Source organism: Neovison vison, chromosome 13 (genome assembly GCF_020171115.1).
Source record: "Neovison vison isolate M4711 chromosome 13, ASM_NN_V1, whole genome shotgun sequence".
In the NCBI taxonomy this organism is placed as follows: domain Eukaryota; kingdom Metazoa; phylum Chordata; class Mammalia; order Carnivora; family Mustelidae; genus Neogale; species Neogale vison.
The window spans coordinates 36,875,623-36,892,635 of NC_058103.1; the positions used below are offsets into that span (position 1 = coordinate 36,875,623).

Below are 17,013 nucleotides of genomic sequence, written 5' to 3' on the forward strand. Positions count from 1 at the left end.
TCTGGTACATATAATTTTGCTTAGGAAAGTGCTATGACTTAAAAAAAAAAAAAAAAAAAAAAGATGCATTTCTTCTAACCACTTTAGATTATAATTTGCATGCTAGGATTTTAAGGAAAAATCCCAAGGGAATTTTTTAAAAATTCAAAATCTCCCCCCAAATAAAGCTCCCTTCTGTTCTTCGAGCTTATGCTTCTCTTTACCTATTCCCAAAAATATCCCATTCATTACTGTGTGATTTGTACTGATAAATAGGGAGTTCTTACTTGATACCTAGTCTTACTCAACCAGTAAATCTTAGCATTCTGACTGGTTAGTGGGAAACTAGATGGGGCGGGGGTGGGAGGGGCAGTGCTGAAAATTAACTGCTGTGTGATTTAGAAGCTGTTTTTTCTAGGGTGCCAGCCAGGCAAGCAACTCTAACAGGTATTCATTTGTGAAAAAGTTGCTGAATCAAGGAACTATGGAAACAGGGTGCTTCTGAAAAACAGATTTATTTCTGAAATAGCAGAACTTTATACTATGAAACCCTCCCTCCTTTCAGGCGTCCCTTGTGACTTGCTAGAGAGCTTGCAAACTAGTTTCCTTTTCATTTCTAAACAGACAGAAGTTTCTCACCTGAAGAGGAACAACCAAACTTGTTTGTTTGAGTTTTCCCCAAGGATACCTATTTGCCAATTCTGTGGACACAATTCTGAGATCTGATTTGAGGTCAGATCATCTCAGGAAGAGAACAGAATGCACTTCTGTGTATACTAAATTACCCTCTTTGTTACTTATAACATGTGCAGTGATCCTATTAGAAATTTGTCCAGCTTTTTAAAATAATAATAATAATAATTGCCTAGTTCTGAGATCACTTTTTCTTTAGTGTATCTCTTAATTCTTTAAAATATTTAGAATTTATGTACTTCCTTATGAAACTAAGTTTTTTAAGTGACCCAGAACAAGTTTCTTTTCTTTTTTTTTTTTTTTTTTAAAGATTTTACTTATTTGACAGAGAGAGAGAGAGAATGAGAGAAGGAACACAAGCAGAGGGAGTGGGAGAGGGAAAAGCAGGCTTCCTGCTGAGCAGGGAGCCCAATGCAGGGCTCAGTCTGAGCCAAAGGCAGGCGCTTAACGACTGAGCCACCCAGGCGCCCCGAAAATAAATTTCCTAAAACATAATCCTTACCTCCATAACTGGGATTACAAAATTCTTGAATTTTCTTTTCATGGAATTTCAGACTACAGTTTTGAGATTTCTAAGAAATATTTTTTCATTCTCTCAAAGCCTTCCCACACGGTGCCTGGGTGGCTCATTCAGTTAAGCATCTAACCCTCGATTTTGGCTCAGGTCATGATCTCAGGGTCAGGCTCCATGCTCAGTTGGTGGTGGGGGGGGGGGTCTGCTTGAGACTCCCCCTCCAACCCATGCGCTCTTTCTCTTCAATTAAAAAAAAAAGCCTTCCCCATGAAAATATACCTGACCCGTCCCCAGTCCCTGAAACACACAGAACATAAAACACCCTCAAAAAGTAACACCACCTAAGTTGTTTCCTCCTTATCAGTGAACAATTAGAACACTCCCCCCAAAATGTCTTATCATTCCACAATATTTTCTTTAAAAAAAAAAAAAAAAGGTTTTGTTTATTTATTTGACAGAGATGACAAGTAGGCAGAGAGGCAGGCGGGGGGCTGGAGGGATGGTGCAGGCTCCCCGCTGAGCAGAGAGCCCACTGTGGGGCCCAATCCCAGGAGCCTGAGACCATGACCTGAGCGGAAGGCTTAACCACTGAGCCACCCAGGAGCCCCACAATATTTTCTGAGGTGGACCAAGACTAGAACTACCAAAGGATCTTGAGAAGTAAGACCACTAAGACAAAACAAAATCTCTGTGTAATCCTTCGGCTGAAGCTCCTCCAATGTATTTAGTTACGAAGCTGACCAACTAAGAGAAGTAGATTTGTATCTGTTTCAAGAGCGTATCTCACAGTTTGCACATTCCTTCTGACAATCTACAGTGCTAGGAAAGTAAGGTGGCAGTGAATTCTCCTTGGTCATAACTTGAAAGTAAGAACAGTAAAATTCTTCTTACATGGGTGGTCTAAATCACAGATTCTCTTTTTTCGAAAAATGACAAAACTACTAAGAATGGTTTAGACTCATTTAGTTCTTCATTTTTGCCAGATTTTTAAAAAATACTTTATTTATTTATTTTTTATTTGAGAGAGACAGAAATAGTGAAAGAGCATGAGCAGGAAGCAGGGGGAGAAGCAGACCCCCAGCTGAGCAAGGAGCCCAACGTGGGGCTCGATCCAAGGACCCTAGGATCATGAACTGAGCTGAAGGCAAAGACTTAACTGACTGAGCCACCCAGGCATCCCTGTGTCAGATGTTTTATACGTGCCATCTCTTCTCATCCTCACGAGTCCATAAGATAAACACTACACCATTTAGGAAAACAGAGAAGTAAAGTAACTTGCCCAAGACCATTCAGCAAGTCATTGGCAAGACTTGCTTGAACACAAGCAGGCTACAAACTCCCTGTCCTTAAGAGAAAGTTTCTAATGGGCAAAGCAGAGCTAAGCTACTACTCACGTATCCCGCGATTCTTTTAGAGAAATTTACCAAAGCACATATTATCTGAGCAGTCAAAATAGGAAATGATTAACAGCCTAATATCGTGACCAAACTAAAATGGATCTTTGTGAGTTAAAATTTTCAGCTCAATATACCCTTTCTCCTCTTTAAAATAAGTAAGATGAAACATGTTTTGTTTTGTTGTGTTTTAGGGTGTTTTTTGTTTTTTGTTTTTTGTTTTGCCCACTGTTGCAGCTAGCTGGCAAACTTGTGTAATAAATTAACTAACAGAACTGGTTTAGCAACAAATAAGCTCAAGGTCTCTAAATTCTAATCATAGGTACGTCACTGATTCCAAAGATGATCCAATAGTTTTTAACTTAAGTTAAATTTGATGTTTATATGGCTTTCAGAACACAGTTTAAATAAAGAACCCATATCCATGAAACCTCAATAATAAACACTGATTCCAAATATCTAGGTGAAAAGGGAAAAGCACAAATTCTAGCTACTCTGCTTAATTATTGCCAGGGTTCTGGGTATTGGGAAACATTCAAATGGTATAAACACAGAATTGTCCGCAGTAATGATCTCTAGGGACAGAGACTGCAGGAATGGAAAGTGAAAATAATATGAGGAAGGGCTTTGCCTTTTAATATGTGTGTTGTTGCATTTTTGTAAGAACACACAAAAAAATTTTAAACAAATGCTCCAAGTCTTGCCAGATTTAATTTTTAACCTGCACCCACAAACCTGACATCAGAATTACATATTTCATCACCTAATGAAGGGGATACTATTAAGGAAAAGACCATGATTCTCTCTACCCCTCTCCAACTCAACTAAAACAAGACTTATTTTATAAACTGGTCATCCTCTGGGGCGCCTGGGTGGCTCAGTTGGCTAAGCATCTGCCTTCAGCTCAGGTTGCTATCCCGGGGTCCTCAGATGGAGCCCCCCACTGGGCTCCCTACTTGACCCTGAGCCTGCTTTTCTCCTCCCTCTCTGCCTCTCCCCGCCATCCGTGCTCTCTCCCTCCCCCCTTCTCTCTCTCAAGTAAATAATAAAATCTTTTTTTTTTAATATTTTATTTATTTATTTGACAGAGATCACAAGTAGGCAGAGAAGCAGGCAGAGAGAGGACGAGAAGCAGGCTCCCTGCTGAGCAAGGAACCCCATGATTTGGGGCTCGATCCCAGGAGACTGGGATCATGACCTGTTAACCCACTGAGCCACCCAGGCGCCCCTAAAATCTTTTAAGATTTTATTTATTAATTTGACAGAGACACAGCAAGAGAGGGAACACAAGCAGGGGGAGTGGAAGAGGGAGAAGCAGGCTTCCCGCTGAGCTAGGAGCCCGATGACGCGGGGCTCGATCCCAGGAGACTGGAATCATGACCTGAGCAGAAGGCAGCCACTTAAGGGTTGAGCCACCCAGGTGCCCCAATAAATAAAATCTTAAAAAAAAAAAAAAAGTTCACCCTTTCCTACCCAAATGTGTCCATTTCATCAGAACAAGAGGGAAAAAAAAATCCTGAGGGCCTTCAACCTTCAAGCAGCTCTAAAAGGAAAGGAATAATAGAATTTGAGAAAGAAGATTGGAAATGGAACTCCCTCGACATTCTTCAGGTAACAAAGGGAAATCTCCCAGGTAGAGGGTTACTCTCTCCTCAAGGTAAAGAATATGTAACAGGAGCCTGAATGTGCAAATCACACACTCATTCTTCCCAGCCCCGGCTGGCCTCTTGCTCCAAAGAGCCTGAAGAGAAAGATAAAAGTGAGAAGTGCTTTGTAACAAAGGTAAATGTTGAAAGGCTATCAGGCCTCTCCTCAACGATTTCTTCATCAGTAAAAATACCATCTGCTTCTAATAATGATTTGGGGATTTTGGAGATGCTTAGCATAAATCAGAGGCATGACAGATGCACAGTAAGGGTTGGCTTCTTTCTTGCAGAACTAAATATCCAGCTGCCAGCTAGATGTCCACTAATCTTTGGGCTCAAAAGATTAGCCCACTAGGCCCACCCTACCACCAAGACCATCCATTCTCTCCTACCCTTCCCCTTCCTGTGTTCTCTCTCTCTCAAGTAATGGCACCAACGGCACCGTTCTCTTTGACATCTAATTTAGAATTCTCTCTCTGCCATTTCCTTTTAATTCTCTGTGACTCTGTCCTCTGAATTTCTCCATCATTCACCTGGATTTCTGAAAACACCCTGGAGAGGAAACCCCCTGCCTCTCCAATACATCTTCCAGAACATTATCATGGAACAGAGCTCACACCAAACGTGGTTCGCCACTGACAAAATACGGTCCACTTACACATGTTCAAAAGTCCCCAAGATCTAACCGCGAGACATCTGTCCAGACCTCTCCCACTGCATCTTGCCATGACTCCTGCCCTGTAGTCTGTGCTCTTCTTCAGCCTAGTCTACTCCCCTCCATTCGCCATCCACAAAAGCCCTCGTCTGCATTCTGAGCCTGGCTATAGGCCCAAATTTAACGTTGATGTGCTACAAATCTAGCCCTAACTTCCTCAAACCAGGCATTAATTACCACTGACATTACACATGCACAGCACATTGCCTTCACTTCAGCTGCCATTTCTTTCATTCTGGATCATACTAGAATAATTAGTTCATGAAGCCAACTCCCCCAGTCCCTGAAGAACAGGGGCCATATCTGATCACTTCTTATTGCCACCTCCACACCTGTCACTTAGCCCCTAGTTCACCCCACCCTTGAACTGAATGTAACAGCTAGCATTGATTACAATGTGTTGTGCAGTATGCAACAATAAATACCGTACTGTTCACTATGTGTATTATCTCAGTAATATTCATCACCCTCCTTTAAGGTAAATCGTATATTGACTTCCATGTTACAGATGAGAAAATTCTACTCAGAGAGGTTATGTCATTTGTCCAAAGCGACAGAGCTAGTACACGACAAAGCCAAGATCTGAACCGAGGTCAGTCTGACTTCAGAAGCTATACTCTTAACCATTCCGCTACAACACCGACATTTCCAAATACCACTTGTTCTTTTAGTACTTACACACATGGGAATATTATCCAAGGCCAGGACTTCAGTAAATTATGTCTTATCCTACCAGCACATGGAGGCCATTTTGGTTCTGCTCTCATCCAGGGTCATACACAAGCAGGTCCACAGTCTCCCAGATTCACTTATTTTTCTCTGTTCCTACCTCCACCCCCAAGCCCCTAAAAAGCAAATCAGAAAAAAAAAATAATAATAATTTGGAAGGCAAGGATAGGAAGACCATTAAATCTTCCCTTCTTTGTGGAACATACAACATTAACAGTAACTTTATAAGGTTTAACAGGCATATATAACCTGAAAGAATATGTTGATCATTCCAAAACATATTTGCCCTGCTCAAACCTGAAATCGGCAGCAGTTACTAACAAAACATGCAGCCAACTGGGAGACAACACGATGACTCATGAAAGGAGCAAGCTTACTTTCCAAGTCTCAGAAACCATCACTAACAGAGTCTTGTCACCAAATCACCAACCTGTGGTTATAAACATTCTGGCATTTCTTTTCATCTGGCCTGGAAGGAGTCATAACCAGTTCTGGACTAAACACTAGCTATTAAATTAATTATTATGCAACTAAGCTGAAGCTTCCTATAATGAAAGAAAGTACAAAGACTACAAAGGTAACAGACTTTCTTTTAAACAAAGGTCTATTAACAGTAAAAGTTCTTACTCAGAGTCATCAAATGAGTGACTCTAAAGGGCATTCAAGGGAACACTTGTGACCCATTTTTCTTGTCAACATACAAATGCAGATAATAAAACACACCTTTAACAGTCTTAAAAACAATTTATAGTAGGCACCCCCTTTTTATTTTTTTCTTTCTGAATCACTTGCTCAAAATTTTGAACAAAAAGCTCTAGCACGCATTCTTCTACCAAACGATCCCATCATACGTTGGCTATGTCACCCACCATAGTAGTAATAGCTTAGATTCGTTTGAGTTGTGGGGGTTTTTTTTTCTTTATTATTTGTTTTGGGGGCATGGGAAATGGTCTTTATTTATTTTGTTTCAGTTTACACTTAAGATAAAGATTACTTCTGAGTAATTAAATCTTCTGTTAATGAAAATTAGCTAAGTTTTATGGTATGACCCATTATTTAAGATATCACACAGAACAGCCATACCTACAGATCCCAGCCATAATAGCCTGGATCAATTTTATCCTCAGACACCCTGGCTTGTACTCGAAAGCCAGAGTAGGAGAAAAGTGGTGGTATGTCTGTGTAGATTAATTCTACATCACCCACCCCCCAAACATGAAGTATCTCTCAGCCCAAGCTCTAATTAAATAGGTCATCTCTAACCTTGATGAAAAGAGGGTGTGTGTAGCACATGGATTAAGATGAGAGCATTTTTCTTTTAAAGATGTATTGTTCATCCCTAAATGTTAAATACCTTTTCTTTTCAAACAAAGCCACATTAACTGCTAAAATGAGGAATAAGTGGTGCCTGGGTGGCTCAGTGGGTTAAAGCCTCTGCTTTTAGCTCAGAGTCCTGGGATCGAGCCCCGCATTGAGCTCTCTGCTTGGCAGGGAGCCTCCTTCCCTCCTCTCTCTCTGCCTGCCTCTCTGCCTACTTGTGATCTCTGTCTGTCAAATAAATAAATAAAATCTTTAAAAAAATAATAAAATGAGGAATAAGAATTTTTAATTTAAATATATTAAAAATGTGCCTAGAAGTCTACAAAACCCTCTCATAATACCTCCCTTCCCAAAAATCTGCCTTTCAAATTAAAGGTTCCCTGTCCAGCATGATATTTCAATTCTGGCAGCACATATGGGTATATAGTCTTCCTCATTCTTCTGGAAAATTGTCTGTTAAGTTACAAGGTATAGATTGCTATCATGATGATGAAAGTTTATAAAATATTTTGACAGAATGTATTCAGTTGTAACCAGAATATTAGTGAATTTTAACAGGAATATATGTATATGTCTCCACACCACTGTTTTGTTTTACTATCTTTTGTGTAAACGACTTCCAGTAAACTTTATCTATAATTTAATGTGTAACCATGGAATGTCTACTTGTAATTCAGTTGCACATTCCTCTCTAACATCTTAACCCACTGAGCCACCCAGGCGCCCCCCTCTCTAGCATCTTAATAGCTCAAATAATTTAAGATCTAATTATTTATGGGTGAAATAATATGATATGTGGAATTTACTTCAAAATAATCCCACATGGGGAGGATGGGTGAGGATGTAAGCCAAGCCACATTCGCAAAATTTGATCATTACCGATACCGAGTAATATTTCCACAGGAGTTCATTTCACTATTATCTCTGCTTTTGCATATATATGAAATTTTTCATAATATATATTTTTTAAATCCAGTTTACTACTACTCCAGTGTCAGGTATAACTCTGTCCTTTTGAATTTGTTTTACCCACATAACAATTAATGTTTTACATGATATTTTATTAGTGCCAACACTGCTCTTTAAGTACAATGGGGTGATAAATCTCTTAGACATCCCTGGCTACAGGACCATCAGACTTGGCTTGACCTTAGAAAGTCTGAAATGCACACTGGCAAACATCATATGAAAGTGATGACGCCTGCTGGGAAACACACAGGCACATACAACCTTGCATACCCAAAGCACCTCAGCACGGCTCCCAATCTAGAAGAAATGGAAGAAAATCCTTCATTATCAATGAGCTAACATCAATAAGGAAGGATTTCATTTTATGGACTGATATTTTGCTGCACATTTTGTAGTCTATCATCTCTAAGGATGCAAAGACATGGGGATAAATGATAAGGAATCAGTAACACGGATACTGTAGTTCATCATGAGTAGGAGGTACAAGAGGGGGAAATGAGTAATAAAAACACATGTTGGAACAAACATGATGCTTTTCATACAGTGTACACCATAAGCAAAAAAAAAGGACAATGGAGTAAAAATCACATTTCTAAATCAATATTCATAGAATTTTGAAGCTGGGGAAAAAATCTCAGAGATATCTCATCCTCTAGGCCAGTGATTCATGAACTTGAACATGCATCATAATCACTTGGAAAGCTTGTTAAACACAGATGGCTGGGCTCTAGCCTCAAGCTTTCTGATTTAGTACGTCTAACGCTGCTGATGCCGGGAACACACTTAGAGAAGCCCTGTTCTAAGCTTACTCCCACCACTCTATTGGGGTCTGCATTGCAGTGATCACCAGTTACCGCACAGGACTGCACGATCCTCTGCTGGTGGGCCTTTCTCCTACTGGACAGTTGCCTTTCCAAGAGCAAGCGACATACATTTTCATCAAGGTTCCAGAGCCCAGACTCGATAAATATTCACAAAATAAATTAACTTACGGAATGATTTTCCCCCTCCTTTATAGTGGAGTATTCGTCAGTGTATTAATATTTAGACCAGGGCCCCTGGGTGGTTCAGTGGGTTAAAGCCTCTGCCTTAGGCTCAGGTCATGATCCCAGGATCCTGGGATCTAGTCCCACATTGGGCTCTCTGTTCAGCAGGGAGCCTGCTTCCCTCTCTCTCTCTGCGGGACTTCTGCCTACTTGTGATCTGTCTCTCTGTCAAATAAATAAATAAAATCTTTTAAAAAAAAAAAAAAAATATATATATATATATAGGCTAGGGATGCATTTACATGACCGGACAGAAAGGAGCTGCTCACTGATGACAAACAGCAAACACGGGCAGTGCCCAAAGGAAAAGGAAAAGTCAGCTGCAATCAGAGTAACAAGTAGATGGCAAATTCTAGAGAGATCCAAGAACTGCGTCTCAGACTGGAGTCTTCAATCCAGTAGGGACTTGGACCAGCAGAAGCTTGAGGCTCACTGTTCTCAAATTTGTTACTTTGACGGGGCACCTGGGGTGGCTCAGTCAGTTAAGTGTCTGCCTTCAGCTCAGGTCATGATCTCAGGGTCCTGGGGTCGAACCCCGCATTTTCCCCCTTCCAGCACCCTCCCCTGCCCCGCTCAGTATGGACTCTGCCTGTCCCTGTCCCTCTCCTCCTCCTCCTGCTCTCTAATAAATAAATAAAAGCTCTTAAAAAAAAAATAAGTAAAATTTTTTAAAAATGTGTTGCCTTGACCTGAGGAGCTATACAACCATACTTTTTCGTCTCACAAACCATCAAAAGAAAAAAATGCTTCCAAAGTTTCTCAGGGTCTGGAAAATATCAGCACAGGTGGACTGATTCCTTCTCTCCATCCACCTTCCTAATGTTGCCCAGAGGAAAGAAAAGAACCACAGCACACTCATCAGTGCCTGTCTAGTGAGTTCTCCAAGCCCAGGTGTTTGGAATGTTGTAATACTCTACAGCATCCCGAACCATCTTTCTATTATAGTAATGATCTATTCAACGGCGATTCAACAGAGTTTAAGAAAATGAACTTCGCTGATTTCTGAATTTCACTACTTCTTCAAAGCTTATTCTAACGTTAGAAGTTAGAATGTATTTTTTATATACATACATATATAGATGAATCCAATAACCTCAACATCTATGATTTACTATCATTTAACAATACAACAATAAAGAATATAACCTGTGGAGCTAAATGGGTACATATATGATTTTTTTCTTATTATTTAGATCTCTTTCAAAACTAACTGACCGGGGACACCTGGGTGGCTCAGCCAGTTAAGCATCTGCCTTTGTGTCAGGTCATGATCCCAGTGTCCTGGGATCGAGTCCTACGGGCTCCTTGCTCAGTGGGGAGCCTGCTTCTCCCTCTGCCTGCCACTTTCCCTGCTTGTGTGCTCTCGCTCCCTCTCTCTCTCTCTGACAAATAAATAAATAAAACCTTTAAAAAATAAATAAATAACTGATTATTCAGGAGATCCTGGTGGTGGGTTAAGTGTCCAACTCTTCATTTCGGCTCAAGTCATGATCTCAGCATCATGGGCTAAACCCCTGCATGGGGCTCAATGCCAGTGTGGAACCTGCTTAACATTCTTCTCTCTGGGTGTCTGGGTGGCTCAGTGGGTTAAAGCCTCTGCCTTTGGCTCAGGTTATGATCCCAGGGTCCTGGGATCGAGCCTCACATCGCTCTCTGCTCAGCAGGGAGCCTGCTTCCCCCCCACCCCCGTCTCTGCCTACTCGTGATCTCTGTCTGTCAAATAAATAAATAAAAATTGTTTGGAAGATCAGGGGTGCCTGGGTGGCTCAGTGGGTTAAGCCTCTGCCTTCGGCTCAGGTCATGATCTCAGGGTCCTGGGATCGAGCCCTACATCGGGCTCTCTGCTCAGCGGGGAGCCTGCTTCCCCCCTCTCTCTGCCTGCCTCTTTGTCTGCCTGTCTGTGTACTTGTGATCTCTCTCTCTCTGTCAAATGAATAAATAAAATCTTTAAAAAAAAAAAAGATTTTATTTATTGGACAGAGAGAGACACATTGAAAGAAAGAGCACAAGTGAGGGGAGTTGGAGAGGAAGAAGCAGGCCTCCCTCTGAGCAGGGAGCCCGATGGGAGAGGCTCAATCCCAGGACCCTGGGATCATGACCTGAGCCAAAGGCAGAGGCTTAACCCCCAGAGCCACCCAGGCACCCCTAGGCAAAGATTTCTTAGGGTACAACATCAAAAGTACAATTCATAAAAGAATAAATTGATAAACTGACTTCATTAAAATTTGAAACTTCCGATCTTCTGAGATACTGTTAAGAGACAGTAAGATGAGGAACAGACTAGAAGTAAATATTGCAAATCACGTATCCAAAAAAGAGCTTGCATCTGGAAAACAAAGAATTCTCAAAACTCAATAATAAGGAAGCAACCAACCCAATTAAAAAAAAAAGGGAGGCAAAAAATATAAACAATATAAATATAAATATTAAAAAAAGAAGATACATGGGTGGTAAATAAGCATATCATTAGTCATAGGGGAACTGCAAATTTAAAACACAATGAGATACCACTGTACCTCTAGCAGAATGTCTCTGGAAAGCCTAACCACACAAAGTATTGACATGGGCGCAGGGCCACGGGAACCCTCATACACAGCTTTGGAACGTAAAATAGTACAACCCCTTCAAAACACTTATCTACCATATGATCCAGCCATTCCTCTCCTAAATATTTACCAAGGGGGAATGAAAGCAGCAGTCTACCTAAGACTGTACATAATATCCACAGAAGCTTTATTTTTAATAGTAAAAAATTGGGAAAAAAGCCACATGTCAATCAATGGGTGAACGGATGGATGAACTAGGGTAGATCCATACAGTAGAATAGCGCTCAGCAATGAAACAGGGTGAACCACTGATTTACACCCCATGGAGGAATCTCCAAATAATTATGCTAAGTGAAAGAAGCCAGACAAAAAAGAGACGTTATGATTCCATTTATATAAAATTCTAAAAACACAAAATAATCCACAGGGGTCAAAAAGGTATCTTCGGAGGGGCACCTGGGTGGCTCAGTGGGTTAAAGTCTCTGCCTTCAGCTCAGGTCATGATCTCAGGGTCCTGGGATCGAGCCCCACAGCGGGTTCTCTGCTCAGCAGGGAGCCTGCTTCTACCTCCCTCCCTCTCTACCTGCCTCTCTGCCTACTTGTGATCTCTGTCTGTCCAATAAAAAAAAAAGCTATCTTCAGTTGTCTAGGAAAAGAGGATGTAGGGGATAAGGAGGGGCCAAAGAGAGAGATGGTTTCACAGGTCTTTTTTTTTTTTTTTTAAAGATTTTATTTATTTATTTGACAGAGAGAGATCACAAGTAGGCAGAGAGGCAGGCAGAGAGAGAGAGAGAGAGAGGAGGAAGCAGGCTCCCTGCTGAGCAGAGAGCCCGATACGGGACTCGATCCCAGGACCCTGAGATCATGACCTGAGCTGAAGGCAGCGGCTTAACCCACTGAGCCACCCAGGCGCCCCTCACAGGTCTTTATATAAGTGAAAATTTTACCAAATTTTACCCTCTAAATATGTGCAGCTTACCAGCGTGTCAATTACACTCAACAGAGCCAGCGTAAGAATTACCACACTAACCCACAAAGTGGAGACAGTTTAAGATAATGACCAGACAAGAACATAACCCGTGCAATTCAGTGAAGAGCAACACGCTTGAAACACAAGCGATTTTACACTATTTCAGACACGCTCTTTCATTTGGTCAAAGTAAGAAAGGGGGCATTTGAACCAGTCAGGGGTAGACGGGAAAGCAAGCCAGACTAAAAAGTGAACACACGGCAAGTCCTGAAGCACAGGTTGTTGCATTGAAGATTAATATTATTTCATAATTAAGATGTAGGCAATGTGAAATAGTTCATAATAATAAAAAAATGGAAAAATGATTCCATTTTCTTCCAGTTCAGCCTGTTCCACTCCTGGGCAGAACGAGGTGCTTCCCCTCCCCAGGCACCGGAAGAACACATCTTTTCCAGCGCTGCCACGTGTATACCGCAATGGCTCAATCATCAGGATGGGGACTCTGTCTTTTGACACTGGCATGGGGTCAAATGTAAGTGTTCTGATGTCAGAGGGCCTGGCTTTCTATCCTAGGCTTTGCCATTCACAGTATGAGCTGGAGAAAACTACCTTGTGCCCAGTTTCATAAACTATAAAATACGGCTAATAGGGTATATATGGAGATTCAATTTATCCAAATCTTGGCCTACAAGGAAGGCCCTGCTTGATCTTCCACTGGATTACCATTCCATCTTCACTTAGTTCTTTCCCTCCAGCTGACAGTGCTCAGGTATAACCACCTTCTCCAAGTTCCAGTAAAGCCAAGCTCTCTCCTGACTCAAGGCTGTTTCTCCCGCTGATCTTCTGCCATGCCTCTCTCCTCCCCACAACCTCCTGCCCCAACCACAAGGCCAGCTCCTTCTTAACAAACATTCAGCTTAAACACCAACTGCAGAGAGGGCTTCTCACTATTAACACAGGAGACCCTGGTCTCTGTTTCGGCCCCCTGTAGTCTCCTTCTTTCTACTCAACATTCATTCAACAGTTCTTAAGGACCCAGTGCACGTCAGGCACTGTTCCAGACTCGGAGGATACCACAGCGACTACAACAGCATTGATGGAGTGCGATCTAGCAGGGGAAGACAGACCATTAACAAATGAGTCAAACATAGAGTATGTTTAGTTTTATTTTACCAAAATAAGGTAAATAATAATAATAAGGGCCATGGAAAGGGATGCCTGGGTGGCTCAGTCAGTTAAGTGTCTGCCTTTGGCTCAGGTCTGAGTCCCGCGCCAGGCTCCTTGTTCAGTGGGGAGCCTGCTTCTCCCTCTGCCTACTGCTCCCCCGGCTTGTGCGCGCGCTCTCTCTCTGACAAATAAATAAAATCTTTAGGGGGAAAAAAGTGCCATGGAGAAAAACAATAAATTGTGAACAGGAGAATGGGAGTTACAAGAGAGCTGGTGATTATTTAAATCTGGGGTTTTGCCAAGGCTCACTGAGAACACAATATTGAGTAAGGAAGTGAAGCGGGTCAGGGAGGGAACCAGACAGATACGCAGGCTGCGCAGGGAGCATTCCAAGCAGAGGAAACAGCAAGTAGAAAGGCATCTCAGACAGCAAGGAAACTAGTCTGGCTGTAGAAGTATGAGCAAGAAGCAGAGCAGCAGATAAGATCAAAAAGGTGAAGGACTGGGAAATGAGGAGGACCAGATGGAGTAAGCTCTGGGGGCCAGTCAGGTCTGCCTTTCACTCAGAGGGAGATGGGAAACTACTGAAGGATTTTCAACAGGGAAGTGTGCGATCTGATTCACACTATAAAATCTGTAATCAGTTTGCTAATGTTTTTCATGTTCTGTGAATCTTCCCCAGCTCTCCCCCATGACTGGCGGGAACCAGAGCAGTCCCATGCACTGCTGGAACTTCAGCGCCTAGCACAATACACTGTAGGCACTCAATAAATATTTATCAGATAAATAAGGTAATCTATGCAAAGCATTTACGGGTATAAAATAAGCACTCCATAATTGGTAATTATTATTATTTGGAACCCCAGTTTTGGGCACAATGGCTAACATATGGTAAGAGCTTATTTGAGTAAATGAACAATTTTATGAAATTATTAAAAATCTGTATTAAAAACATATGAGTAATGACAAATTACTCAACTGCTTTCCACACTCACCTTTACTTATTAAGACATGCCTGATTCCTCTTGTGAGATTTACTTTCAAAACTCTGTTAAAACTATGGAAGGCACTACCTAGAATAATTTCACTGTGATTCACTTCTCTGAACATACTGCAATACCCTGCAAACACAACCAGCATGAAGGCACTGAAATGCTTGTAAAACTTCTAACTGGGTAAACTTATTCACATGATTTTTTTTTAAGCAATCTTCATGTCCAAAGCTAAGCTGACCAAACTGGTTTGATTTTTATTTTTGTTGAATTCAAATAAAGTTCAGTTGATTCAAACATGTGAACAAAGAACTAAAAATTTCCACTTTTTACTTATTTTGACAGCTCCAGAATCTTCACAAAACAACAACAACAACAACAACAAAAAAAAAAACTTAATGAGGATTACACCTGCTCCCTTCTCCCTCGCGGTGCATTGGGGGTAGGGGGCGTAATGGCGGGGCTAAGGCCGTTTGCTTAGAAATTATCTCGGGAAAAGCCTTTGAAAGTCCCACCAGTTTTCCAGAAAGAAAACTAAAAAAGGAGTCATGCACTAAAGTACAAAAACTCGCCAAATGTTCCATCTCATAAAGGGAGAATACCTTCTCCTGGTGATATTTACACGTTCTCAGTGGCAGGGACCCGAGGGGTGAAGGGCCAGGTAGGGTTCAGATGTTCATTGTAACCCACAACCCTAAAAGTACCGAACCCATCCGAGCACCACCACGTAATAGCTGCAAGAAGGACTTCGGGGCGAGGAAAACTTTCAAATAAAGCCGATGAAAGTTGCTTGAAATCAAACTTTTAAAAAAGGCGGGGGGGGGGGCGATGCCCAAGTGAGCGGCTACAAAGAAACACCCTAGGCTGGGCTCTGACTTGCTGGTGCCTGTACACAATCGAGCCTGCTGGCATCCAGCTCAGACGCTCCCTTCCACTAGGGGAGGGGAAAATAATAACTTTCGGAAATAACAAGCGTCCACAAAGGCAAATGTTACACAGGACTTCTCAATCTCCATCTAATAAGGCAGCTCGTGTCGGTTCGAGCAGCACTGATTCCACACAAGTCCCCCGCCCCCCCCTTTTTTTAACAGAAGGAAAATAACCTAAGGAGGGGAAGGTGCTACCGTCAGACCCTCAAGGCAATTTCAGACAACAAAGACCCCAAGCAATCAAAATGGAATTATAATCCGAGCCGTCCGAGCCGCCCCCGCCGCGGGGGCGCTTGGCTGCCGCGCCCGCCGCTGTACCTCCAGCGCCGGGGCCCGCGGGTCCCCGCGCCCTGTCCAGCCCCGGTGCGCCCCTGCCCGCTGGTGTCCGGGGACGCGGGGCGAGCCTCGCACCGCCCACGATTTGGCAATCTCCGCGCCGCGGCTCTTCGCGTTCTAGCTCACGCGGGGTTCAAAATCTTTCCCGCCCAGGCGTGACGCGAGGAAGGAAAACAATCAGCGGATCAGGAGTGCTGGGGCCTGGGCCCGACGGGGGCGGCGCGGGGATCAGGGCCGAGCCCCCCGCGCAGCCCCTTTCCGAGCCGGCCGCCCGGGCGGGCCGGGGCCCGGAGGTGACACAAAGAAGCCGGAGAGACAAACGCCACCCGCCGGCGCTCGCTCCAATCCCCGGAGCGCCCCGCCCGCTGACAAGTTTGCGGCGCCCTCCACGCACCCCGCTCTCCCCACCCGGGCAAAGTTTCCGGTGGCCGGGCTCGGACCCCAACAACGGGTCGGTTCTCGCGCCTACCGCCCCCCCGCCCCCGGCTCGGGGACCTTTCCCCCCCTCGCCCCCGCCCCTTCCCCTCCCTCCCGCCCGCTTTCCCTCCCCGCCTCAGTCCGCTCTCTCCGGGGCGCACCGGGGCGCTGGGGGCCCGCGACCGCGCTCACCCGCTGCTGGCCCGGCGAGGGGTGAGGGCGCGGGCTGGGGCCGACCCAGGTCGGCGCCCCACTTGCCTTGCTCCCACGATCGCGCCCTTTGCTCGTTCTCCCGCTCGCTTTTTCGGTCCAGCCGAAGGTTCGGGACGCAGCTGAGCGCGCTCCGCTCCTTGGCGCTCAGAAAGCTGCAAACCACGCCCCGCGCCTTCCCCGCCCGCCGCCTGCCTCCGAGCACCGCGCTCGCCGCTCCGCGGCCAGTGTGGAGCCCGCCCGCGAGCGTGGAGGCGGAGCCGCCCGCCTCCCCCCGCAGACCCAGCGGCCGCCCTGGCCTGGCAACTTTCTCTCGGTGTTCTGGAACGTCAGAGATGGTCAGAGGGAGATGCTAATTCCATGCAGGTTAACGACCGGGGGGAAGAAAAATGTCACAAACTCCCTCAGAAAAGCTTTTCTGCCCGATTTCATCAAGGAACT

General features: G+C 43.9%; 1 protein-coding gene across 11 annotated transcripts in view; it reads right to left on the reverse strand.

The window, feature by feature from the left end:
- The window catches only part of SYNE2 (spectrin repeat containing nuclear envelope protein 2), a 330,800-nt gene extending 314,046 nt beyond the window's left edge, over positions 1–16,754 (reverse strand). For 8 of the 11 annotated variants that reach the window (XM_044231767.1, XM_044231774.1, XM_044231773.1 and 5 more), the window contains exon 1: positions 16,621–16,752. The gene's annotated coding sequence lies outside the window, so the exon portion shown is untranslated. Of the gene's footprint in view, positions 1–16,554 lie in introns of all 11 variants that reach the window. The other 3 variants (XM_044231769.1, XM_044231765.1, XM_044231776.1) reach the window with 3 other exon arrangements.
- Between the last annotated feature and the right edge of the window lie 259 nt (positions 16,755–17,013).